The 26,905-nt window shown below is 45.1% G+C and overlaps 1 protein-coding gene and 1 non-coding gene across 3 annotated transcripts in view; one reads left to right on the forward strand and one right to left on the reverse strand.

The window, feature by feature from the left end:
- The window catches only part of OSBPL10 (oxysterol binding protein like 10), a 343,241-nt gene that overhangs the window by 38,465 nt on the left and 277,871 nt on the right, over window positions 1-26,905 (forward strand). The gene's annotated exons all lie outside the window — the stretch shown is intronic.
- On the reverse strand, window positions 16,506-16,582 carry TRNAG-CCC. The gene has a single exon. It is a non-coding gene; the product is annotated as a tRNA-Gly (tRNA).

The raw sequence follows: 26,905 nt of genomic DNA on the forward strand, positions 1-26,905 counted from the left end.
TGATTTTGATCTCATTTATTGCATTATTCATTATATATTGTCTCTTTTTTATTTCTTCTAGGTCCTTGTTAAACCTTTCTTGCATCTTCTCAATCCTTGTTTCCAGGCTATTTATTTGTGAATCTATTTTTATTTCAAGATGTTGGATCATTTTCACTATCATTATTCGGAATTCTTTATTAGGTAGATTCCCTATCTCTTCCTCTTTTGTTTCGTTTGGTGGGCATGTATCCTGTTCCTTTACCTGCTGAGTTTTCCTCTGCCTCTTCATCTTGTTTATATTGCTGCGTTTGGGGTGGCCTTTCTGTATTCTTGCAGTTTGTGGAGTTCTCTTTATTGTGGAGTTTCCTTGCTTTGGGTGGGGTTGTATCGGTGGTTTGTCAAGGTTTCTTGGTTAGGGAAGCTTGTGTCGGTGTTCTGGTGGATGGAGCTGGATTTCTTCTCTCTGGAGTGCAATGAAGTGTCCAGTAATGAGTTATGAGATGTCAGTGGTTTTGGAGTAACTTTGGGCAGCCTGTATATTGAAGCTCAGGGCTGTGTTCCTCTGTTGCTGGAGAATTTGCATGGTATGTCTTGCTCTGGAACTTGCTGGCCCTTGGGTGGTGCTTGGTTTCAGTGTAGGTATGGAGGCGTTTGATGAGCTTCTATCGATTAATGTTCCCTGGAGTCAGGAGTTCTCTGATGTTCTCAGGATTTGGACTTAAGCCTCCTGCTTCTGGTTTTCAGTCTTATTTTTACAGTAGTCTCAAGACTTCTCCTTCTATTCAGCACCGTTGATAAAACATCTAGGTTAAAGATGAAAAGTTTCTCCACAGTGAGGGACACCCAGAGAGGTTCACAGACTTACTTGGAGAAGAGAAGAGGGGGGAGGGAGTTAGAGGTGACCCTAATGAGATGAGGTGGAATCAAAAGAAGAGAGAGCAAGCTAGCCAGTAATCACTTCCTTATGTGCACTCCACAGTCTGGACTGCTCAGGGATGTTCATGGAGTTATACAGAGAAGAGAAGAGGGAGAAAGGAGACAGAGGTGGCCAGGAGGATAAAAGGGGGGAATGTAAAGGAGAGAGACAGATCCAGCCAGTAATCAGTTCCCTAAGTGTTCTCCACCATCTGGAACACACAGAGATTCACAGAGTTGGGTAGAGAAGAGAAGGGGGAGGGAGGAGACAGAGGCGACCTGGTGGAGAAAAAGGAGAGTCCAAAGGAGGAGAGAGCAGTCAAGCCAGTAATCTCACTCCTAAGTAAAAATGGGTACTGAAGATTGGGTTCTTAAAGGTAAAAAATTGAGAACAAATACCAAAAAGCAAAGATTTAAAAATCTAGAGTAGAGGTTGGATTTTCAAAAATACAATATTAAAGAAAAGAAGAAAAAAAAACAACAAAGTCACAAAAATTATTAAAAAAAATATATAGGAAGTTTGCTTTAAAAAATAGGGTCTTTTTTTTTTTTGAAAAGTAATAGTAGGTTATAAAAATGAAAATTAAAGGAGTAAGAGAGGACTTAAAAATTTAAAAAAGTTAAAAAAAAGAAGAAGAAGAAAAAAGAATGATCGTAAAAATAGTAAAAATATATCTAGGACTTTCTCTGGTGGTGTTGTGGGCAGTGTGGGGTCAGTTCATTCTCGGATAGTTCCTTGACCCAGCTTATATTTCTTAAGATCTATAGGTCCCTTCCTATGTAGTCGGTACTAACTACAGGGTTTTAAACTATTGCATCTGTCACTTCCAAGGCGGTTCCCTCTGTTTTAGCTTCTTCTGTTAGCTGGTGTCTTCAGTGTCTGATTTCCACCCTGACACAAGGGGGGCGGTGGTGGACACTTTTTTAGGCTCACTTGTTCAGTCGCGCTGTGGGGAGGAAGGAATGCTGCAGACAAATAACACTGGCGTGTGCTCACACTGTCTCAGCCACACTGGGCCTGCCCCCGCTCACGGCGTGTGTGCCCTCCCTGCCCACACTGCTCAGGCTCTAGGTTGCTCTGCTGGGAACCTCCAAGGCCGGCCCTGGGCTGCATGCACCTCCCAGGTCTAAGCTGCTCAGGTTCAGGCACTCAGGTAGTCCTCAGAGGTGCAGACTCCTTTGGGCCTGCGTTTTGTGCCCTTCCCAGCTCTGAGCAGCTTGGGTGATGAGGTGTTTGGCGAGCATGGTCGCTGTGACTTATCACCTCTCCCGTCCCTGCTGCTCGGTTTTCTGGGTGTACAACCCACGCACCTTCTCAGGCGGATGATGACTGTCCAGAACCCCAAGAAGTCTTAGCAGAGAAGCCTGCTTGCAGTTTTGTAGATAATGTCTCTCTGGGGCTGCGATTGCCCCCTTCCGGCTCTGGCTGCCTGTCACCAGAGGGGGATGGTTCGCAGCCGGCTAGTTCTGTTCAGCCCTTTGTTCTGTGCGCGGGCCTGATGGTGTCTTAGGGCTTTTCGTGTAGTAGCTATCCCACAGTCTGGTTTGCTAGCCCAAGTCAGTTCGCTCTGATTACCCTCAGGCCATTCAGGCCCGATCTTTACTCTAAGCAGTGCAGCCCACGCCTCCCTGCCCAGCCCCTGCTTGTTAGTGGCGGATGCAGACGTCTGCGCTGCTTCTCCGCTGGAGGAGTTACCGTTGGGCTCGTAATCTGTGGGCTTTAATTATTTGTTTATTTTTCGTCCCTGTTATGTTGCTCTCTGTGCTTCCAAGGCTCACCACAGACTGCGCAGTGAGAGTGTTTCCTGGTGTTTGGAAACTTCTCTCTTTTTAAGACTCCCTTCCCGGGATGGAACTCCATTCCTACCTCTTTTGTCTCTTTTTTTGTGTTTTATATTTTTTCCTACCTCTTTTCGAAGACAATGGGCTGCTTTTCTGGGTGCCTGATGTCCTCTGCCAGCATTCAGAAGTTGTTTTGTGGAATTTACTCAGCGTTTAAATGTTCTTTTGATGAATTTGTGGGGGAGAAAGTGGTCTCCCCGTCCTGTTCCTCCACCATCTTAGGACCGCCTCCCCAGAGAAGATTTTTCAAGGGTATGTGAGGAGCAGTATCATTTTCTTTGTTTTTGATTTTTTCAATAAAAGAGTTATAATTCACTCTTTACTTAAGCCATGCAAAAGAGCCGTAGTTACAGGGCCAACTATTGGAAGAAATTAAGCCAGGATCACAGTGACTCAGGTACAGGGCCGTTCAATGCCAAGTCACCCTGTGGCTCTAAGTCACTTTTGTGGTCCCCAGGTTTCAGAGTGACGTGAGCCTGCCTGCACCCTTGCCAACAGTTCCAGAAGCTAGACTGTAGCAGGTTTTGTTTTTTTTTCCTTCTTGGTGCACACAAAAGAAACCAAGAAACAATGACCACAGTTCAGTTTCCCTCTATACGATGTGACTCTAAAGATGTATTTTCCTAAACATGAATTCTCAAATATGTATATGCGAGAATGGCAGGAGTCCTTTTTACAACAGTGCTGCCATTGCTCAAATTATTTTGAAAGCTCCTTTTCCCTCCTAGAATTGCCTTCAGAACCAGTGACAAGCCGCCACAGAAAAGAACTCTGTCTGCTTTGTGGTCTTACCTCATTTTTGACTAAAAATGGCCCTGATTTGGTTTCAGCTATTTCCCAGTCTTGTAACCATGCTTGGAGCAGATGGATTTGTCTCAACAGAGCTAAAGGTTTTGGGTAATGGCAATAAACCAGGAGCCCCTGAGGGTATCTCTTTGGAGGGGAAAAAAAAATTTACATCTGTGTAAACTGTGACAGTTAAAAAAAATCTCAGGCCTTTGTAGATCATTAGACTATCCTCAAATCACCATGCCAACGTGGCTTTTGAATGAGATCATCCTTACCCATTGAAGTGGCCTCCAAGAATGACCTGCTTTATTCCAGATCCCAGTCCAGGGTCCTTGAAAGGCCTTCATTTTGTGTGTGCTCTCTTGTCCCTGGGATATTTGAAAGTCTCTTCTAGGTTTGCTTTTCTGGGAGTCTGTGCATGTATTCCTAGAAGCTGACAGACTTCTATTCATTCCTTTTGTCCTCTCCTGCTGTCCCTCCAACATGGAAAGTGGGAAGCTAACATCCTGTTCTTGGGGGTTTTCTTGCCTGGCAGGCAGTGGTGTAGGCTTGTAACTTGGGAGGTAGTCTCAGAGCTGCTCACAGGCAAGGTTAGGATCTTTGTCACAGACGGTAGCTTCCTTCTAAGTCGTATAAGCAATAGGTGATTTATTGGACAGTTTTAAAGTATCTCTGGGAGAACCAGGCTTTGATGCTTCAGGTTCAGCAATGACACAGCTTAGGTCCAGATTGCAACCGTAACATGATTCTAACTCACTTCTGCCTTAGTACCTGTGACACCAGAGGCAGAACACTAAACCCTCTGCACAGCTGCTCCAAGGCATCAGACACCCCTCCCACTGTCTTGCAGGAAGTCCTAACCTAACCTGTAGCTGCTGTCTCCTGTCATTCCCCTCTGCCTTTTAAATCTTGTATGGCTGTCCGGTGGCTAAGACTTCACCTTCTAATGCACGGAGTTCAGGTTCGATCCCTGGTTATAGAGCTAAGACCCCATATGCTTTGTGACCAAAAAATCAAAACATGAAAAAGAACAGAAACAATATTGTAACAAAATTCAATAAAGACTTTTAAAATGATCCACATTCCTGCCTCCCCTCCTCCCCCCCCAAAAAATCTTGCATAAGTGTGTTTCCTTGGAAGAATCTAGCTGCAAGGGAGTCAGGGAAGGGAGTGTCTAACTTTCTAACCTCTGTAGAGTAGGAAGGTGGGTGGGCTGGAAAGCTGTTGGATGGTGCTGAACATTGCAATATTTGTGACCCAGGGTGTATGCACAGAGGTGATGGCTAAACTTCTGGTGGGTAGATAGATTCTCGCAGTACAAAGAACAGAAGGAGAATTGAGTGTGGGAGGCTCATGGGGACTGTTGGGAGGAGTCAGTGACTGGAACTCAGGGCAGCTGTCAGTGCTGTTACCTACTGTGTGGCAGGTGGCACCGCTGGGTAGGAGTGGCCGTTGGCCATGCCTGTGCCGTTGGTATGGTCCTGACCTTGGAAAGAGGGAAGAGATGCTGAGTTCATGTTGCTTTTTCCTCTGTAGCCTTGGAGTTTTGAGGCTGGCAGAGCCAGTTCCAGTTTCCAGCCTCATAACCACAGGTATGTTATTACTCCACTCTGAGTTTCAATCTGCTTCGCTATAAAATGATAATATGCTTACCTTGCAGGGAGATGGTGATGGCAAAATCAGCAGACTGTCTAACACACACTTCTAATGTATGGTGGTTGCCCAGTGAATGACTGCTCTTGTGCTCAGCATTGCCCTGTTTCTCTTTTTCATTTGCCTGAGCAGCTCACAGCTGCCTTAAACCCCAGTAAGTACAGTAGCTTCTGTGCTTTTTCTTAGTTTACCTTTTTCACCTCCTGTATGTCTAACTTTCCCCTTGCTCCCTGAACATTTTATTATGAAAAATTGCAAACATACAGGAAATTTTATAGAGTTGTACAGGGAACACACATATAGTGATCATTTGGATTCTATAATGAACATTTTTAAAATTTTAATTTTCTTCAGAGTTTTTTTTTTTTTCTTGATGTGGACCATTTTTAAAGCCTTTATTGAATTTGTTACAATATTGCTTCTGTTTTGTGTTCTAGTTTTATGGCTTCTAGACATGTGGGATCTTAGGTCTCTGACCAGGGATCAAACCCTCATCCCTTGCACTGGAAAACAAGGTCTTAACCACTGGACCATGAGGGAAATCCCTACAAGGAACGTTTGATTATACCTGCTTTTTATAGCACATAGCTTCCCATGTATCCATTCATCAACCCATCTTCTTTATCTTTCTTTGTCTTTTTTTCCACTGTGGTGTGCAGCTTACAAGATCTTTGTTCCCTGACCAAGGATTGAACCTGCACCCTGGCAGTGAAAGCACAGAGCCCTAAACACTGAACCACAAAGGAAATCCCCTTTTTATCTATTTATACATTTCCAAGTAAATTTCCAATGTCAGTACACTGCCCTGTAAATGCTTTAACATGCCTATCATTAACAAATATCGTTAATGATCTTTGTTTGCTGTTTTTTTTTTCTTGATGTAAAACCTCACAGTGAAATGCATGAATCTTGAGTGTACGTTTGCTGAGTTTTGACAGCTGCCTACACCTATTACTGGAAGGCCTCAAGGTACAGAACATCACCACCTGCCCAGAAAGTTCTGGTGCCCCAGCCCCTCTCATCACGGGCAGCCACCAGTCTGTTTTCTCCCACTGGAGATGAGTTTTGCCTAGTTTAATATTTCGTATAAATGGAACCAGACAGTGAGTACAGTCGCTACTGCCTGGCTTCCTCTAGTCAGCGTAACATGTTGGGGCTCGTCTGTGTAGTTGTGTCTTACTGGGCGCTGATTGCTTCTCATCGTTGAGTTAGCAGCTTTAAAATCATTGCTGCAAAGCAATGATGAGCCTTCCTCGTGGAATTTGGAGGTCTTTCTTATTTCTCATTTCCAGCCAGGTGGCATCAATGCACAAAGGCTCTTTGTAGCCAGTTAGATTTAAAGGGGCTCAGAGGCCTTTGGGCCCACTGTCTTTAAGAGTCTCAGCATCTTGGCCAGGGCATCCTCTCTCTGGATCCATTTCCTTACCATCTTGAGACTACTGGCAGTGGGGGTTTATGTGCAGGATGAATGAGAGGGCTGGTGGATGGGCACCTTTGACATTTGACTGTCTTAGGCTTAAAAGAAGGATGAGACTTCCTTGGTGGTTTAGCAGTTAAGATGCCATGCTTCCAAAGCAGGAGGCGTGGGTTTGATCCCTGGTCAGGAAACTTAAAGATCCCACATGCCACACTGCCCCCCAAAAAAATCTGAATGATTTTTGTTGTTGAGGATTTCGTTATGCTAAGTACGTGCTAGAAATAGAAGACCAGTTGGGTGCAACAGCTGGGGTTGAAAACAAATTCCTGTTTAGCTTTTCTGTTAATGAATTAACCAGAACCTGAAGTTGCTAAATTCTCTGATAGAAAAAAGAGTCACTTTCTTGCTTCCTGTCCCTAAGTTTTTGCTCTGTCTCTCCCTTCCATCCTTCCTTCCTCCTTTCTCCTCCTCCATCTCTGTCTCTGTCACATGCACACACACACACACACACACACACACACACTCACGTTTGTATATTTACATATACTAACTTATCTGAAAATTCAGGCAGATCTTTTTTCAAGGTCATTGAGATGTTTGAGGGGCAGAAGGAAGAGGGTGGGGAAAGCTTGGTGCGACTTGATGATAAGGAGCCAGTGCCCACTCTTTGGGGCCAGATTATTAACTGATGTGGATGAGTTTTGGATACAGCAAGGGTACGTGCTGGCACCTGCCTCATTCTCTCCTTCACAGGGGTTCTGGAACCTGCCTATACAGGAGACGTGTTGGGTAAGATGTTACCAAATCCTTCCTGTCCTGGACCAGTTGAAGCAGGATGTGACCCCAACCTCACCACCACATGCTTGTGCTAAGTCACTTCAGTCATGTCCTACTCTTTGCAGCCCCATAGACTGTGGCCTGCCAGGCTCCTCTGTCCATAGAATTCTCCAGGCAAGAAGACTGGAGTGGGCTGCCATTCCCTCCAGGGGATCTTCCTGACCCAGGGATCAAACCTGCATCTCCTGCATTGCAGGTGGATTCTTTACCTGCTGAGCCATCGGGGAAGCCCCCCACTCCCCACCCCCATTATTAAATGGGAAGCCGCAGCTTAAAATCACATGGGGACCCATTTTCACATACATTATCGCTGCTAATCCTAATAATCACCAAAGGCAGGCAGGTTTTAGTAAGATCTTCTTATTTGAGCTGAGCCAGCTCATCTCAAAATGGACATTGGAGCAGGGGGCAGTCTGACTGCAGTGGCCACGCTCTTCCCGTTACCACCCTCCCTTTCTGTGGATGGGTGTCATGGCAGGATGGTTGTTCGTTCCTTGTTCACCATCTGCCACATGTGACTTGGAGGTGTTTGGGGGGTCCCTCCCTTGGGGAGCAGTGGACTGGGAAAGAGACCCTGGACGTGGGGTGGAGTCCTGGGGCACAGAGGGAGCAGGGTGGAGGGGAGCTCTGGATGTGGTAGGCAAAGAATTCTTTCTGGAGGGAGCACATCTGCTTAGACTGTGGAGGTGTGAGAGAGAGCTCAAAAGCTGAGAGCCAGCCAGGAAAGAAGACCCAGGACCTGATTACTTTATCACCTTTTTCATAGAATGATTTCTCAGCCCAACCATCAGTGCACTATGGCATGGCTTCTCACCTGTACCAGGGTCCTCTCTGCGTTTGAAAAACTAAATGAAGATGCTTCATCATAGGTGTTCTTTCAATTGCAAATTTCCTTGAATTTTAAAGGATTTTTTTCTGCTATTTTTTAAGAAAGATTTTGTTCAGTATAACCATATGTTAAAAAAAACCCCGAAACTGTGACTGTAGAGCTGAGATTACTTCCCACCACTCCAGGAAGGCACAGGTGTTCTGTGAGAAGAGTTGCATCTTATGAATTGTCTGTAATTTTTTTTCTTCCTTGTGGAAACCTTGTAGTCTAGCATAGTGTTAGAAGTCTGGGCATTGATTAAAAGCCCAGCTTTGTTACTTTCATTTACCTGCTTGCTTGGAAGTGATCCTACCTTTCTAAACCTCAGTTTCCTCATCAGTAGAATGAGATTGGTAATACTGCATATAATCCAAAAAATCATTTATGCACTGTTTGTTTCCACTTTGCAGTTTTATACTGTCATAGAATGAATAGGCACCCCACTCCAGTACTCTTGCCTGGAAAATCCCATGGACGGAGGAGCCTGGTGGGCTGCAGTCCATGGGGTTGCGAGGAGTCGGACACGACTGAGCGTCTTCACTTTCACTTTTCACTTTCATGCACTGGAGAAGAAAATGGTGACCCACTCCAGTGTTCTTGCCTGGAGAATCCCAGGGATGGGGGAGCCTGGTGGGCTGCCGTCTATGGGGTTGCACAGAGTCGGATACGACTGAAGTGACTTAGCAGCAGCAGCAGAATGAATAGGTGATTATTTTTCTTGTCTTTTTAAAAAATTGAGGTATAACAATGCTGTTTTAGTGTCGAATGTATAGCACAGTGATTCAGTTATATATACATATACATATACATATATAAAGTATATGTATATACTTTTTCAGATTCTTTTTCATTATGGGTTGTTACAGAATACTGAGTATAGTTCCCTGTGCTATACAGTAGGACCTTTTTATGTATCTATATGTAGTAGTGTGTTTATGTCAATTCCAAACTCCTGATTTATGCCCCGCTCCCTCTCCCTTTCCTGTTTGGTAACCATGCATTTGTTTTTTATGTCTGTGATTAGACTTCTTAATTTTGCTAAGCTACTGGGTATAAATAGTAGCTCCTTGATGTTTTAATTTGTGTATACGTGGTTCTCAGAAAGAGAGTAGCTTTTCATTTGTTCAAGAATCATTTTTTTTCCTCTTTTGTGAAATTCCAGCTTGTGTCTTTTTGCTCAGTTATCTGGTAGGTTATTTATGTTTTTCACGTTGGTTTATGACTTCTGTTTTTGTTTTTTAAAATTTATTTATTTGACTCTGCCAGGTCTTAGTTGTGGTATGTGGGATCTTGTTCCCTGACCTGGGATTGAACCTGGGCCCCTGCATTGGGAGCATGAAGTCTTCGCCTCTGGACTACCAGGGAAGTCCAGTTTATGAGTTCTTTATATATTCTGAATACTTATCCTTTGTTGAATGTATGTGCTACAGATATCTTTTCTTAGTTGGTAGCTTGTCTTTTAACTTTATTTGTGATGCATTTGGAAAACAAATTCTTACTATTTTTGTATTATCTTTATTATGCTTCCCCATGCTGACAGCTGCTCCCTTCACTGACAGAAACAGCCATTACTTCTGGCAGGCTCATCTCAGACGCCTGGGATGCAAACACAAACAAACATAAGTAGAATTTCCTGCAGAGACCTACTTTTTAAAAACTGCTGATTCTCAAATCACTGCATAAACCCAGAGCACAACTGACAACTCAGATTTTTCCCTAAGAGTAGCTCCCAGCTCCCATCTAAACCCAGTCAATCCACAGATGGCAACCTCAGGTCAAAAGGTGCTTAATTTTACTGTGACAGGATTTCTGTATTTTCTTTCCTGGTTAGAAATACACTCTTTTAAAAGACTGGAGTATAGTTGATTTATAATGTTGTGTTAATTTCTGCTGTACAGCAGGGTGACTTAGTTATGTAAATATTCTTTTTCATATTCTTTTCTGTTACAATGTATCCCAGGATATTGAATATAATTCCCTGTGCTATACAGTAGGACTTTGTTGTTTATCCATCCTATATATAATAGTTTGCATCTGCTAATCCAAAATTCTCAATCCAACCCTCCTCTGCACCCCCTCCGCAAGTCCATTCTCTGGGTCTATGAGTCTGTTTCTGTTTCATATATACGTTCATTTTAAATATGCATCATATTTTAGGTTCCACATATAAGTGATATCATATGGTATTTGTCTCTTGTCGCTTGCCTGACTTACTTCGCTTTGTATGATCATCTCCAGGTCCATCTGTGTAGTGGCAAATAGCATTATTTCTCGTTTTGGTGGCTGAGTGCTATTCTGTTGTGTATATGTACCATTTCTTCTTTATCCATTCATCTGTTGATGGACATTTAGGTTGCTTCCCTGTCTTGGCTGCTGTAAATAGTGCTTCTGTGAACACAAGGGTGCATGTATCTTTTTGAATTATAGTTTTGTCTGGATATATGCCCAGGAGTGGGATTGTTGGATCATACAGTAGCTCTGTGTTTAGTTTTTTGAGGAACCTCCACACTACTAGTGTAAGAGGGTTCCCCTTAGAAGGATATTCTTTATTTTCTGCTGAAAGTTCCAGATGTTTACCTTTCTGAATTAAGTCCGTAGTCTTTCTGGACTTTTGTGTGTGTGGTGTGAGGTAGGGACTCAATATCCTTTAGTGTTTCCTGCACTGTGGTCCCAAGCATGAGGAGGAATGTAAACACTCCAGCTCCTTACACAGTTCTGGGCACATGCAAGGTGTTCTGTAAGGGTAGGTTATTGCTGTTATAACCTTCAGTCACCTGGTTTTTCTGTTGATGAGTGCCTTTCTTCATGAAGTCATTAATGCATGTATTTTAGGAAACGGATTTGTGTTGGTTAAGAAACCAACCTGTCCTCCACAAAACTCTGACCTAGTATTGTCAGAAAGTTGATCTGTGAGTTTAGTCAAAGGGTAAATCATAATTAATGAATTAGTTGATTTGAGCATCTATTTGCTTTTGGATGTGGTTGGTGATTCAGAATTTCTCTGGCATCTTACAGAGTATCTTCTACCTCTGCCCTCGGATAATCAGATAGTCTTTTTTTTATAAGGTTCATCTCATTCCTTTGGAATTTGCTTGTTCAGCTTTGTATTGCCAGAGATGTACCCTCTAAATACATGAAGACAGGGGCTGGGGCTTCAGCCAGGGTGCTGGAAGCTCTCCTGAAGTTCATTCCTGCTTGAATATCTTGGAGCAAATTGTTCAGGTTGCCCGGAAATCTTGCTTTGGGGGCCTTTTCCAATTTCTCAGCTGTGCTGTAGTGGAAAGGAGAGGCAGAGAAGTACTTCTTGGAAAATTAAAACTTCTTGGCTGTACTCCTGGGACACATTGAGTGCACACAATGAAATCTGGAGAGTAAAACATGAAACTTTATAAGGTGAGCATAAAAAGCACTGTAAAAATTGGAGGAATGTTGTCAGTTATATGGCTGAGGATGGCTGCCCGTTTATTGCTTGGGTGTGGTCAGGGAAAACCACTCTGAGGCTGGAGGGCTCCTGGGCAGAAGGCAGGTGGAACCACGGGCTGCTGTTTGTACCAGGGAACAGACACCCCAGTGCCCAGGAGAGCAGCCTTCAGTCCAGGTTGCAAAGTTGCACTGCATGCTCGAGGCTTTTCAGAGGTGCTCAAGCATCTTGTGGAGATAAATTTGTTAACCTCCTGCCAATTTCCAGGGAGGTTGGAAAGATGGAAAGATTTATGATCAAGAAGGATCTTTCCCTCTTCTCCCTCGGCGGTGTTCTCATGGACTTCTGGAGTGTATTCTGTAGCAGATGTTGTTGGTACTCTGCCTGGATCCCCTCTCCTGGCCCTGTGTGCCCCTCGCTTGGCTGCAGCAGGGCCAGTTGCTAACACCTCATGGAAGGATCCTTCACTGCCTTGCTGGAGAGCAGCTCCGTACCCTGGAGACGACTGGAAAGAAACATCTCATTCCCTACCTTGGGGTGCCCTGTACTGAGCGGTTGACATCAGTGACTGATGTCAGTGATTGGGAAATAAAACCCAGCCCTTAGCGTCCGGGCAGCACAAAGTCTACAGTCCAGGTAACTCCGGAGCTCCCTGCCAGATCAGACCGCAGCTGGCCTGCTGTCAGCCCTCACCTTTCCCTGTCCATGCAGCTTCCCTCACTTTGCTACAAGTTTCTCTTCAAAGCCCTTTCTCCAGCACCCACTGGTGCAAGAGTTGCCACATCAGGCTCTTCTTCTAGGGAGCACAACCCAAGACAGACTCGTCTGTCTCTCCTCTCTGGCCATCACACTCGGCTCCGTCCGTGGAATGTTTACGTTGAGTCTCTTCTGCCCCATGAGGTTGTTCGGAGGGCTGATTTCGTGTCTTGCCCATCTTTAGATTTCCACTATCCTCCTAGCTCCAAGCCCTGTTCACCCTCACTCCTTAATCATTGTACTCATATTTCTTGTCTTGGCTTCATGGCAGTGACATCCGCTGAATTGCTGAAGCCAGAAATTTTGTCACTCTGTCTCATTCTCTGTCCAATACTTAAACAGCCACCTGAGCCCTCCCTGCCTCTCTACCCTTCTTCCTGCCCTTTACCTTGGTTTAGATGCTCCTCACCCTGGCCTGGACACTCATGGTCATCTTTTTTTTAATATAAATTTATTTATTTTAATTGGAGGCTAATTACTTTACAATATTGTGTTGGTTTTGCCATACATCAACATGAATCTGCCACAGTGTACACGTGTTCCCCATCCTGAACCCCCTCCCACCTCTCTCCCCATACCATCCCTCTGGGTCATCCCAGCGCACCAGCCTGGAGCATCCTGTATCATGCATCGAACCTGGACTGGCAATTCGTTTCACATATGGTATTACTGGCCTCCCTGAACCCAAGCTTGTATTCTTCAGCACCGTCTCCATGGGGACCGTCCCAAAGCCAATGGAATCCTTAAAGCTCTTAGCAACTTTCCATGATCTCCAATCAAATACATGCTCTAGTACAGTGGTACCCAATACTCAGCCCCAGTGTCCCACCCCCATCTCGCTTCCTGTCTGACCCCCCGCCCCTCCAGCCTGGCAGGTGCTGTGTGTGTGTGTGCGTGTGTGTGTGTGTGTGTGTGTGTGTGTGTGTGTGTGTGTTGGCTGTGCTGTGTAGCTTGTGGGATCTTAGTTCCCTTGGCAGTAGAGGCATGGAATCCCAACCATGGACCCCCAGGGACGTCCCAGGCGCTCTGTCCTTTGATAAGGGCTCATGTGCTACACACAGGCAGGAGGTGTTACCACCTTGTCCCCCTCTGTGGTGGTACTTTTCACATGGCAGGTCTGTCCATCTGCCTATGATGCTGAAGCCATGTCTTACTTATTATTGTGTCCATAATAGGAAGCCCCATATTTTGTGCACAGGAGGCAGGAAGTAAAAAAAAAAAAATAAAAATAAAAAAATTTAGTTTGAATATAAAAAAAGAATGTATGTGTATAACTGAGTCACTTTGCTGTACAGTAGAGATTGGCACCGGAGAAGGCAATGGCACCCCACTCCAGTACTCTTGCTTGGAAAGTCCCATGGATGGAGGAGCCTGGTGGGCTGCAGTCCATGGGGCCGCTAAGACTCGGACACGGCTGAGCGACTTCCCTTTCACTTTTCACTTTCATGCATTGGAGAAGGAAATGGCAACCCACTCCAGTGTTCTTGCCTGGAGAATCCCAGGGACGGGGGAGCCTGGTGGGCTGCCGTCTATGGGGTCGCACAGAGTCGGACACGACTGAAGCGACTTAGCAGCAGCAGCAGCAGCAGAGATTGGCACAACACCGCAAATCAGCTCTACTTCAATTAAAAATAAATTTATTCAAGTATAGTTGATTTTTAAATGATTATGATTTTTTAAAATGATTTTAAAATGATTTAAAAAAATCACTTACCTTTGACTGTGCTAGGTCTTCATTAAGGTGTGTGGGCTTCTCACTGTGGTGGCTTCTCTTGTTGAGGCGTATGGGCTTAGCTGCCCTGTGACGTGGGATCTTCCTGGACCAGGGATTGAACCTGTGTCCCCTGTATTGGCAGGCGGATTCTCATCCACTCGACTACCAGGGATGTCCTACAGACTTTATAATTGAGTGGTCTCTAATCTTTTATTAGTTATTAGTAAAATAAAAATTTTGAGTTCCTCCTCCCTACTTAATACTTGATAGTGTCTGCTGTTTCAGGAGATACCTCACAGCACGAGGTAGTCTGAATTCAGTTATGCATTTCAGTAATTTGGATTTTATTAGTTGCCGTGGGATCCGCAGACTTATGAAAAATAACCATGTATCAGATCAGATCAGTCGCTCAGTCGTGTCTGACTCTTTGCGACCCCATGAATCGCAGCACGCCAGGCCTCCCTGTCCATCACCAACTCCCAGAGTTCACTGAGACTCACTTCCATCGAGTCAGTGATGCCATCCAGCCATCTCATCCTCTGTCATCCCCTTCTCCTCCTGCCCCTAGTCCCTCCCAGCATCAGAGTCTTTTCCAATGAGTCAACTCTTTGCATGAGGTGGCCAAAGTACTGGAGTTTCAGCTTCAGCATCATTCCTTCCAAAGAAATCCCACCATGTATAATAACACATTATTCCCATCAGACAAGGGTCATAAGAGCAAACGTTTTGCAGAGCCTAGGCCCTCCAGCTCCAGGTCAAGGGGTCCTGAGTGGTCAGGAAGATAGGCTGTGGGTCCACACCCCACATTGGACAGGGGAGCCGCTGCTCAGCTCTGGCCTCTCACTGCCACAGCTTCAGTGTGGGCCTAAGGTTGACGTCCTCGGGTATTTTAAGAGGAACCAGGTGTGGATTTTTGTGAGAAGCTCTTATTTTTTAAAGATAGGCATCTGGTTCAAAATTCAAAAACAAACCAAAAGAGGATGAAAAACCCAAAACAAAATGCTGTTTTTCTGGCCAAAACCAAGAGCACTAGCGGACTTGAGTTCCGGATCCTGTGTCTCCCGCTGCCTGTCATTGGAAGCTCTGGTCTGCATGGTCCCCAGAGCACGTCTGTGGGGGCTCTGGGCCCCCTGGGCACTGGTGCTGCCAGTGGGACCGTAGCGTAGGCCCGAGTCCCTGGTGGGGTTTCGACCCCTCGCTGGCTGATGTGGAAGGGCAGTTTAGGGAACCACCTTCTGCGTAGTGACTCCCAAGTCCGCTCTGTGGGTGTGGCTTGTCCCCTGTTCATGTGAAGCCCCCACCCTGGCCGGGATGGGCTTGTCTCTAAGTGACAAGTGGGTGTCACTCATGGGATTTATTTTAAAATCCCCGGTTTCTTGATGTTTGTTGGTGAAGAGGTGAAGGGTGGACCTGCCCTTTCTACTAAAACCCAAGCTCTGGATTTTTTCTAGGTAAATATGTTGTAGGCATTAGAGTTGCCTTTAAATCTATCCACGGTTGGGTGAAAATGACAGGGGAACTTTGGGAAGTGAGGGCCGCTATAAGGAAGAAGGTGGTTTTATACAAATCTTTCTCTCCATGTGTCTCTATGTGAATATGTTGGTGCTTTAGCAGGTCTGTTAATTCAGAATAGGGCTTTCCATTTGAAAACTTATTTTGATAGAAGCTCACCTCTCAGGTCGTCCAGTCTGATCACTTTCTTTTTTTAAATTTCTTGTAGTTGGAGGGTAATTGCTTCGCAGCGTTGTGTTGGTTTCTGCCGTACAGCAGTGCCGCAAGTGTGTTATGTCCCCTCCGTCTGAGCCTCCCTCCTGTGCCGCCCCCTAGGCTGTCACAGAGCAGTGGGGTGAGCTCCCTGTGCTCTACATACACTTCCCGCCGCTGTCTGCCTTACACAGTGATGGGCGTGCTTCATGCTGCTCTCTGAACCACTGTCCCCTTCCCCCAGTGTCTGCATTCCTGCAAAAAAAGTTGTTACCCCACACAGTGTAAAAAAGAGTTCTACTCTTCTGTTCACTTTTAATTTTGCTAATGTTTTACTATAATTTTTACCGTTTTTAATTTTAATAATTTATGTTCTTTTTACATTAAAACATGACATTTAGCATTCCTGGCGGGAATGCAGATTGATATGACACTGAGGGAAGACAGATGTACAGTCTTTTTTAAAAAAACATTCATTTGTTCATTTGACCGTGCTGGGCCTCAGTTGCCGAAGACCCTTAGCATGCAGCATCTTTGATCTTCGTTGCAGCCTGTGAGATCTTTAGTTGTGGCATATGAATTCTTAGTTGCAGCATGTGGGATCTAGTTCCCCGACCAGGAATTGAACCTGGGTCCCCTGCATTGATTGGGAGTGCAGAGTCTTAGCCACTGGACCATGAGGGAAGTCCCAGACGTACAGTCTTTATCAACCTTAAGAGTGTTCCTGTAGCTTGACCCAGTGATTCTAATATATCATCTAATGGCAATCAGAGAAGTCCACCAGAATACTAATAATGCATGGAGATGTTCATTGATGTTATTTATAACCATGAAAAATGGGGAAAAGCCTAAATAGGGGAATAGTTAAGAAAATTATGCTCCCCCTGATGAAATACCATTTGGATATTAAATGATGCTTCTGAAGAACTTTTAATGACAGCAGAGTTCATGCTCCTAAAATAATGTTAAGGGGGAAAAAGCTGGTGTGAGTGAAAATATCCATCTGTGTCTAACTAGACAGTAAAATTTTAATGGCATATTCCAAAACATTAGCAGTGGTTTTCTTTGGGTGGTATAATTATTCCTCAGAGTTTCCTCAATGAATGCCTATTGCTTTTATAATCAGTAAAAAATTAATTTTTTCCTTGTAAACTATTAAAAAACTATCTGTTGTGTGACCCAGCAGTTCCACGTCAAGGTGTATACCCGTAAGAATTGGCAGCAGGCACTTAAACAGACGCTTGCGTGACAGTGTTCACTGCACACTGGTCACGAGAGCCAAAAAGTAGAAACAGCCCGTGTCCCACCGATGACTGGATGAGCACAATGTGGTCCCTCCATGCAATGGGCCGTGACTCACCATAGGCTGGTATGGTTCTGATGCACAGGACAAGGTGGATGAAGCTTGAGTACCCTGTGCTAAGTCAGGTCAGCCAGGCACACAAGGGCAAATGCGATAGGACTCCACTTATGTGAGATTCCTAGAGACAGAGGCCACCAGGGGCTTGGGAATGGGGATGGGGAGTTATTGCTAAATGGGTACAGAGTTTCCATTTGGGGTGATGAAATTTTGGAGGACTTTCCTGGTGGTCCTGTGGTTAAGACTCCGCTGACAGTGAAGGGGGCATAGGTTCTATTCCTGGTTGGGGGAACTAAGATCCTGTATGCCCTGAAGCACAGCCACAAGATTGAAAACAGAAAAGTGTTGGGAATAGATAGTAGTGATGGTTACACAAGATTTTGAACATAACTAATGCCATATAATTATACACCTACAAACTGTTAAATAGAAAATTTTATAATATGAATTGTTGTTGTTCAGCTGCTAAGTAGTGTCTGACTCTTTGAGACCCCATGGACTGCAGCACACCAGGCTTCCCTGTCCTTTACTATCTCCTGGAGTTTGCTCAGATTCATGTCCTTTGAATAAGTGATGATATCTAACCCATCTCAATAGAAATATTCAGAAAAGACAAAACTGTGTTGGCTGATTGGACCATGTATTTGCTTTGATTGACAGTGGCTGTCAATCATGGTTCATTTATCTCCATTTTTGTGCTTCACTTTGACGCCACAAATATCCCTGTGCTGTAAATGTGTTGTTTTGAAGGTTTCGGGTGCCAGGCTCAGGTCTAGATAATGGAGCAGGGGGTTCATGCGGCATCTAGGAGGGTTTAAGAGATTTATAAAGGGAAAGGTGTTACTCTTCATCTCGGGCCATATATTGAGTTTTTACCAGGGAGGAGAAGGAAGAAAGGAAAGGTTTGGTGATAACTGGCAGCCCATAACAGTTCTGGAATATTCAAAAGTATTCTGGCAAATCAGACAGCCCTTGAAGAAATACAGCCAGTGCGATTTTGCTTCGGAAATTCATTTGGCAGCAAGAAGTGCTGAAGGAAGAGCTTTACTTATATTCTCTGCTTCCTGATATTTAAGGAATTCATTTCACTTGCAGCTTCACATGAGTGTGTTTTCTCTCCCTTGTGAAGGGGAGGCGGCGCCCTGCCGAGACACGAGAGAAGGTGGGTGGCAGAGGCTGCTTCTCCTAAAGGTGACTTCTTAGCCATCCATCTAAAAGTGCTTATGGAAAGGAAGCAGTTGGGGTCAGCCGGGACCTTCAGCAGGCAAGCAGCCAGATCCCTCTCAGGGGAGTTTGACATGTCTAGACATGATGCTTTTGAACTCTGGGTACATTTCCAGATCATTGTTCAGCTCTTCGCTGCTTCTGTTGGAATTTACACAGTTCGCAGAGGTCTGTTGGACGAACGCTCGGCTCCCTTAAGTCAACTGAACAAGTGACCACTTTTCTGTTCATCAAAGCGTCTTGTGTCTTCAGTATGCCTTCCCTGAGATTTATTTATTTACCTAAGATGACTCTCATTTTCTTTCTCTCCTAGCTTTCGGCTAAGAGCTGGCTGGGTCTGTGTGTGTTACTGTTCTGTTTTGTTTGCAGCAGACCCTGATATAATACAGTCTTCTGTGTCCAAGTGGTTATTGACGTGTTCAATATAAAATATTTATTTTTTGGTTTTGGAGTTATTTTTCCTTCAGTATTGATATTGTGAGTTCCCATCTCTCCATGTTTAGCTTGAGGAGAAAACATGCTTTGAGTATTTCACTTTCTCATTGAACAAACATTGAAGATTTGCCCTCCTCAGTTCTCAGTCCATCCAGCAGTGACAGGCTTTCAGGCTCTGTCCTCAGGGAGTTTATGTCCTGGGGAAGCAGATGGACAGGTGCATTTCAGAGTCAAAGGGGTTGTGCTATCAATAAGCACAGGGTGTAATAGGAGCCCAAGAAAGGTGTCTAATTTAATGTTGAGCGATTGGGAGGACTTCCTGGAGGAAGTGACATCCACAGAGTCCTTTTTTAAGTATTTTTTTTTCCTTGATGTGGACTGCTTTTAAAGTCTTTGTTGAATTTGTTACAGTATTGCTTCTTCTTTTTTTTGTTTTTTTGGTTACAACACATGTGGGATCTTAGCCCTCAACCAGGGATCGAATCCGCACCTCCTGCATTAGAAGGCAAAATCTTAATCAGTAGACCAGCAGGGAAGTCCCCCATATTGAGTCTTGAAAGATAATAGGAGTCAGCCACATCAAGGGTTGTGGGGTTGCGCAAAGTGGAGGAGGCCAGAGGTGAAAGGGGACATAATTCACTTGGGAAGATTTAAGAACTTCAGTGTGAGAGTAGCATAGCCCATAAGGGAGGGTCAGGGAAGAAGGGTTAAGAGTGAATATTGGAGAGGTGGGTAGGTATGACCTTCTGAAGGTCACAGGACTTTCAGAAAAAATGTAAGCAGAGAAATAATTTGATCAGATTTTAATTTTTTTTCCCCACTCTGTGCGGTCCTGTGGGATCTTAGTTTCCTGACCAGGGAGCGAACCCATGCCCCCTGCAGTTGAAGCATGGAGTCCTAACCACTGGACTGCCAGGGAGTTCCGACTTTAATTCCAGATTTTAATTTTAGCAAACTTACTCTAGCTGGAGACACACATAAATAAATAAATACATATGTGTGTGTGTGTGTGTGTGTGTCTGTGTGTGTGTGTGTGTGTTAATATAATTATGTAAGTAAAATGGCCAGATTTTAGTCATTGGCCAGTTTGGTTGATGAGTTTTGACAATCATATACACTCATGTTACCACCACCCCAAACCAGATATGGAACATCTCCATTCTTTCAGAAAGTTCCTCCATGTCCCTTTCCATTCAGTCACCCAACTTCCCCCCCACCCCCACCCTGGCCACTTTCTGACTTTCATCTCCAGTTATGTCTTTCTTAGAGTTCCCATAAATGATGTCACATGGTAGAGGCTCTGTTGTGTCTGATGTTTTTTCAGTCAACATAATTTGAAAGTCATCCACATCATTGCATTTGTAAGTAGAAGCTCCTTTTTATTGCTGAATTAGTTATTGCTGAGTTGGTTACTGCTGATTCCATTGTATGGATGAACCACAGTTAGTTCATCCAGTCTTCAGTTGGACATTTGGGTTGCTTTTAGTTACTGGTTTTGATAAATAAAGGTGCTATAAATGTTCTCATGCAAGTCCTTTTTTGGGAGAATTTTATTTTATTTGTCTCGGGTAAATAACAGTGGGATTTCTAGGTCTGCTTATCTTCTAAAGAATATATTATGAGTTGAAGGGCAACAGGGAGGCTATGGTGTATGGTCCAACTGAGAGATGGGAGTGTCCAGAAATAAATCCTGGAGGCGGAGCATGGTGAATAAAATCCCTGTACTGAGGAAGTCGAATAAACAGGAGGAGGTGATGAACAAGATGGAGACGAGAGGAGAGGCTCACTGGCTGTGGGAATGACAGTGTTTTCTCTGAGCCAGTGAAGGAATGCAGCAGGGGCAGAGTCAGGGCGGGGCAACAGGTTTCATTTGGGACAGTTAAGTTTGAGATACTTGGCAGAGGAGAGGGGGCCGAGAGGCCATGGGCTCTGTGAATCTGGAGGCCGGAAGAGCGACCTGGCAGCAGGGGAGGAGCAGACGGTGGTCACCATGGGGACGGTGGCAGAGGCCGTGGGAGTAGAGGAGATGACTGGGTATGGGAGAAAGACCCACCCAAGATGGGGAGAAGATATGGTAACATATCACCAAGGGTGCAGCACTTGGTTTCCGAGTATATGAAAGAACTGCTTAATATCAATAAGACAAAGATAACAGTCTAATAGAAAATGGATAAATGGTGTGTGTGTACTCTGTGCAGATGTGTGACAGATCCGCTTGGATTTGTGCTCAGGAGCAGAATTACTGACCTTCTAGAGAGGATGTTCATTATTATAGAGAGGATGAACCATTCATTCATTCTGTAGTAGGGCCCACCAACTACAGAATGAATGAACGGTGGTGTAGAACAGGATGCACGGATCCCACAAACATAATGTTAAGGGGACAAAAGCAAGTTGCAGAAGAACATGAAAAACATTTTAAGCTTGAGTGATGTATTATATATTGCTTAAGGAGTCACATCCAAACGCAGTAAAATTGGGGGGGAAATGTTAAATTGGAGTAGTGGTTTGCTCCAGGAGTCTGGGAGGGGTGCGTGCGCAGTTCCCCGCTCTTATCTGGTCGATGATGCTTTGTTTTCTTGATGGGTGCTGAGTACTTGAGTGGTTATTGTGTGTGTCTTTGCCTTTTTTGCATTGCTGGGTGATTTTGAAAGGGTGGGAACCCAGGACAGAACCTTGGGAGCACCCACATGTACAGCACTGGAATTTAAAGTGTTCATTTTTTTTTTTTTTGGCTGTGACGCAGAGCTTGTGGAACCTTAGTTTCCAGATCAGGGATTGAAACCTGGGCCCTCAGCAGTGGAAGTGCAGAGTCCTAACCTCAGGACCACCAGGGAATTCCCAATTTAAAGTGTTCTGACTCGGACTTACAGAAAGAAATATTTTCTGTTCCACATGTACACATGTAGACAAGTTCCAACAAGATGCAGAGACCAATGTTTAATGAAAGGTCTTTATTCTTTCTTAGGAGATATATCGTAGTAGTTTCTATTTTATTTCATTTTCTTAAAAAAAAAAAAAAAAACCTGGGTTGCAACTCCCTATGCTAGTGGTTCTCAAATGGGAGTGATGCTGGTTTGATGATGTCTAGAGACACATTTGCTCTGTGCGACTGGCATCTGGTGCGTAGATACTTCGGATGCTGCTAAACAGCTTCTAAGGCACAGGGTGGCCCCCACAACAAAGAACCATGTGGCTAAAATGTAAGTAACACCAGTGAGAAACTCTGCTCTGAGTTGATTTTTTGAAGGTTGAAGACTTACAGTTTGAAAAGCAGTGATGGAGGCAGGGGAAAAAGATGGGTCCGCCAGATACAAGGACAAGCAGGAGTGTGTGTGGGACTAGGAAGTGGAGAGAGGAATAAGGGAGGTCGGTCTGAAATGTGCTAGTGGAGTTTGGCAGCTAAGACCAGGCTGGTGTGAGTTTTGCCGGAGGTGCGGGGAGGGAGGCCAGAGTTAGCAGAGGGGAGAGAAGATGGCAGAGACATCTCTAGAAGCTTGGCTGTGAAGAAGAGAATAATAATTAGAGCAGATTGTAGGTTGGAAGCAGGATGTTTTTCCCAAGATGGTAGTCTTGGCACATTCAAGTGATGACGGAGGGGAGGATGGTAGAGCAGTTTGAGGGCATGAGGGCAAGCGCATGCCTAGGAAGTCAGGAGTGGGTGGAGTCCCAGGCAGGCTAGGAGGGAGGGAAAAGGGCACAGAAGGAGAGGAGCGTGTGGTGTGGAGCAGGAAATTGAAGCCATTCTTGCTTCATTTCTCTGCGAAGCAGGAAGTGAGGCCGTTTTCTGAAGATGGAGAGGGAAAAGGCAGAAGTGGTGGGTTCCACGGTTTGTGTAAGGTGGAGGAGGTTTGAAAAGACCCTTTGAAGGGTCTAGGAGAAATACTGAGCAGGTGTTCTGGGCAGCTCTGAGGGTCTCTTGAGAATGAAGACCCATGAACCTGTTACACCATCAGCTTTAGCAAATTTGTGGTTTTCTCCTTGGTGTTGAATGTCCTGGGTATGGGCATAGAGGAGGTGATGGGATTTGGCTGGGTGAGTGTATATGGAGCAGAACATAATTGAGATCCTTGGCCAATCAGTGGTCAATGGAAAATGGAGGAGGAAAGAAATAGAGACAAAGGACTCAAGAGAAGTGGGAAACAGAGGGACCAGCAGATTGGAGCATCAGGTTAAATGGGGGCATTGGTGTAGTCAGTGAAGCTCTGAGAGAGAGGTCTGAAGGGAAAGGAGTTTATAGAGGATGAAAAGAGGTGGAGTGAGGTGTTTGGAGGTCTAGCCAGAGGTGGAGCAGTTCTCAGTGGTGAGGAGAAGGTCCAGGATGGATCTTTGGGAGGAAAGCAGTAATGCAGAGAAGAAGCTTACAGAATGAGGACAAGGAGTCAACTAGGCAGAGTGCTTGGGGACTTCTAAGGTCACTCAGAAAGAATGACAGCTGGACTTGGTGTCTCAAAGAAGATGAGCCAGGTGACAAGGTCTTCAACTGATGGGAGAGAAGGACTGTTAGAGGTAGAAGGAAGTGTCACCCAAGGGTGGAAGCTCTTCGTTTGGCTTTGTGGAGGAAGAAGACGGTATGGTGTGCTGCCATCAAAAGTGGCCATTTTGGCCAATATAGGAGGAGAGGTTGGGATAAGAGGTGGTTCTAAGGGGTATGGGAACAGGAATTGAGATGGGAATCAGGATGGGGATATGGGTCTAAGATTGTGGGAAAGGATGGTTGGGGGCAGGAAGGAGCTTCAGCTTGGTGTGGGGCAGAGACGCATGATGGGAGCAAGTAGCCATATGGTTCTCTAGCTCCCCTGGTGGTTGGGAGGATCATGTCTCCTCTCTGGAAGCAATTTGGGAAGTGTTCTTCTGGACCTAAAGTGATACTGTCCTAATTTCTGACCTGGAGCGAGTTGGCTATGCCTTCTCTTTTGTGAGTGCTGCTGCTGCTAAGTCGCTTCAGTTGTATCTGACTCTGTGTGACCCCATAGACGGCAGCCCACCAGGCTCCTCTGTCTCTGGGATTCTCCAGGCAAGAATACTGGAGTGGGTTGCCATTGCCTTCTGCAACGCATGCATGCATGCTAAGTCGCTTCAGTTGTGTCTGACTCTGTGCAACTCCATAGACAGCAGCCCACCAGGCTCCTCTGTCCATGGGATTCTCCAGGCAAGAATACTGGAGTGGGTTGCCATTGCCTTCTGCAATGCATGCATGCATGCTAAGTCACTTCAGTTGTGTCCGACTCTGTGCGACCCCATAGACAGCAGCCCACCAGGCTCCTCTGTCCATGGGATTCTCCAGGCAAGAATACTGGAGTGGGTGGCCATGTCCTTCTCCCTTTTGTGAGTGATGAGCCTCTAAAGAGGATGGAGAATCCATATGGCCAGGACTGGGCACTCAAAGGTCTTTGATGGCATCTGAATGTTTTATGGTCCTTTGACTTTCTAGAGGCCTGTCTACTGGAGATGTGAATATTCCCAACTGCTTTTTTTTTTTTTTTTCTTGGTTTCTAGAAAATAGGAGCACAGGAAGACCAGCTCAGTTCAGTTGGTTTAAGGGTTCAGTTCCATTCAGAGTCTCTGTAAAGTGGTGTTCTTGCAGGAAGGGGGCCCCCTTCCAGGGCCTGAGAGTGGGCTCTTATCTAACACTTGGAAATGAATTGTCCAAGGAGACATATGAGCTGACAAAGCAAAAGCTTTTATTGGAAAGGTGCCTGGGAGGAGAGTGATAGGGTAGGAGAACCCAGGAGAACCGCTCTGCCACATGGCTCGAAGTCTCGGGTTTTATTTTGATTGGATTAATTTCCAGGTTGTCTTTGGCCAATCATTCTGACAGAGTCTGTCCTGGCGGCGCATGCATTACTCAGCCAAGATGGATGGCAGTGAGAAGGATTCTGGGAGGTGGTCAGACACATGATGTCTCCTTTTGACCTTTCCAGAACTCTTCTGATTGGTGGTGGCTTACTAGTTTCGTGTTCCTTATTAGGACCTCCTGTCATGGAGAAGGCAATGGCAGCCCACTCCAGTACTCTTGTCTGGAAAATCCCATGGACAGAGGAGCCTGGTAGGCTGAAGTCCATGGGGTCGCTGGGAGTCAGACTCGACTGAGCGACTTCACTTTCCCTTTTCACTTTCATGCATTGGAGAAGGAAATGGCAACCCACTCCAGTGTTCTTGCCTGGAGAATCCCAGGGATGGGGGAGCCTGGTGGGCTGCCGTCTATGGGGTCGCACAGAGTCGGACATGACTGAAGCGACTTAGCAGCAACAGCAGCAGCCTGTCATAAAATAACTCATGCAAATGGTTACTGTGGTGTCTGGCCTGGGTGGGCAGTTTCAGACAGTGTGCTTCTCCTAACAGTGTGAGAGCCATGTCTGGTTCTCTCAGCAGTGAATAGACCTTTCCTGTTATAGAGAATGGAGTTCCACTGGGGAGTTGCAACACATTTTCCTTTAATGGCTTAAATGAAGTGTTGCCTTTTTCCATGAAAGTTTTATATATTTGACCTATTTAATTTTTTTCTTTCAGGAAGTAAAAGATGGCATTTTCTTACCTCTCTTCCAGAAAAGAGAAACATTGGATTTTTTGGCAAGGAAATATGATGGGTTCTGTGGAAAATTGATGGGCTTTGAAAAATGAGAAAAATGTAGTCTTTCCCCCTTTTTTTAAAAAAAAATCAAAGTGAATTAAAAGAAATGATTATTTTAATGGAACTAGGTATGACTGAGTGGCTTTCTTTCAAAAGCTTTAGTATCAGGATGAAAGATTATGCTTTGAATGCTTCTCCTGTGTTTTTCTTAAAAATATGAACATTTCTTCTTGGAAACAGCACTGGCATCTGCAACAGCATTTAATTAACAGCAACCTCCGTCGGTTATCAAAGAATGGTGTTACTGAGTCCAAGCTCTTGTCTGCTCACTGCATGACAGGCCAGTAATCGGGAGATAGGTGTTGAGGCAAAGAATAGCAACTGTATTTGGAAAGCTGGGCATCCGAGACAATGGAGGAGTCGAGTCCTAGAGTACATCTTATCAGGGTCTGGATGCCAGTTTCTTTTATGGAACAGAGGAGGGGAGATGTAGGTGGTGAGGAAGTAAAGTTAAATGGCCGTAAGTCTTGCAAAATATCTCCTGGCGTGGCCAGCCTCGGGGAGGGGATGTGGGGATGTGTTCATTTCTTCCTTCTGGCAGCCATTCACAGGTGGGCAGGGTCAGAATGTCTCCCTGTGAGCTGAACAAAGGCAGTTTAGTTGAACATTCTGGCAGAGGGGCAGGGTTCCCCACACAGGCCACTGTGCATGCTTATAGCTACAGACAGTGTCCGTTTAGTTGGTTGTAGTAACAAAAGCAACAGAAAGCAAAGGTTGAAGGAAACAGATCCAACATGGAGTCAGGTTTTGTTCTTCCCTGTTACAATGGTGGTTGAAAAAATTGAGTAAAAATTGTATAGAAGGGCTTCAGTGGTGGCTCAGTGGCAAAGAGTCTGCCTCCCAATGCAGGAGACATGGATTCGACCCCTGATCCAGGAAGATCCCACGTGTCATGGAGCAACTAAGCCTGTGCACCACAACTCTTGAGCCTGTGCTCTGGAGGCTGGAAGCTGCAGCTACTGAAGCCTGCGTGCCCTCGAGCCTGTGCTGCACAGCAGGAGAAGCCACTGCCGTGAGAGGCCTGTGCACTACCGCTAGAGAGTAGCCTCACCTGCTGCAACCAGAGACGAGCTGATGCAGCAACAAAGCCCCAGGACAGCCAGAAATAGATAAATATACATTAAAAAAATTATACAGGAAGAGCTCACTCAGTGCGAAACCTCAAATTGATTTGTTAGTGTAAGAAAATGGCAGAAGAAAGAAAAGTAATTAAAGCATGAGAAACGGAACCAAAGGAGAAGTGAGATCTTGGAGAAACTCCAGAATGGGCTTTTAAAGGCCAGGTTGAAATGTTCAGATGGGGGAAGTTACAGAATTAAAAAAAAAAGTTTTGGAGTTGAGAAGGGATGGTAGA

This window comes from Bos indicus x Bos taurus, chromosome 22 (genome assembly GCF_003369695.1).
Source record: "Bos indicus x Bos taurus breed Angus x Brahman F1 hybrid chromosome 22, Bos_hybrid_MaternalHap_v2.0, whole genome shotgun sequence".
Classification (NCBI taxonomy): domain Eukaryota; kingdom Metazoa; phylum Chordata; class Mammalia; order Artiodactyla; family Bovidae; genus Bos; species Bos indicus x Bos taurus.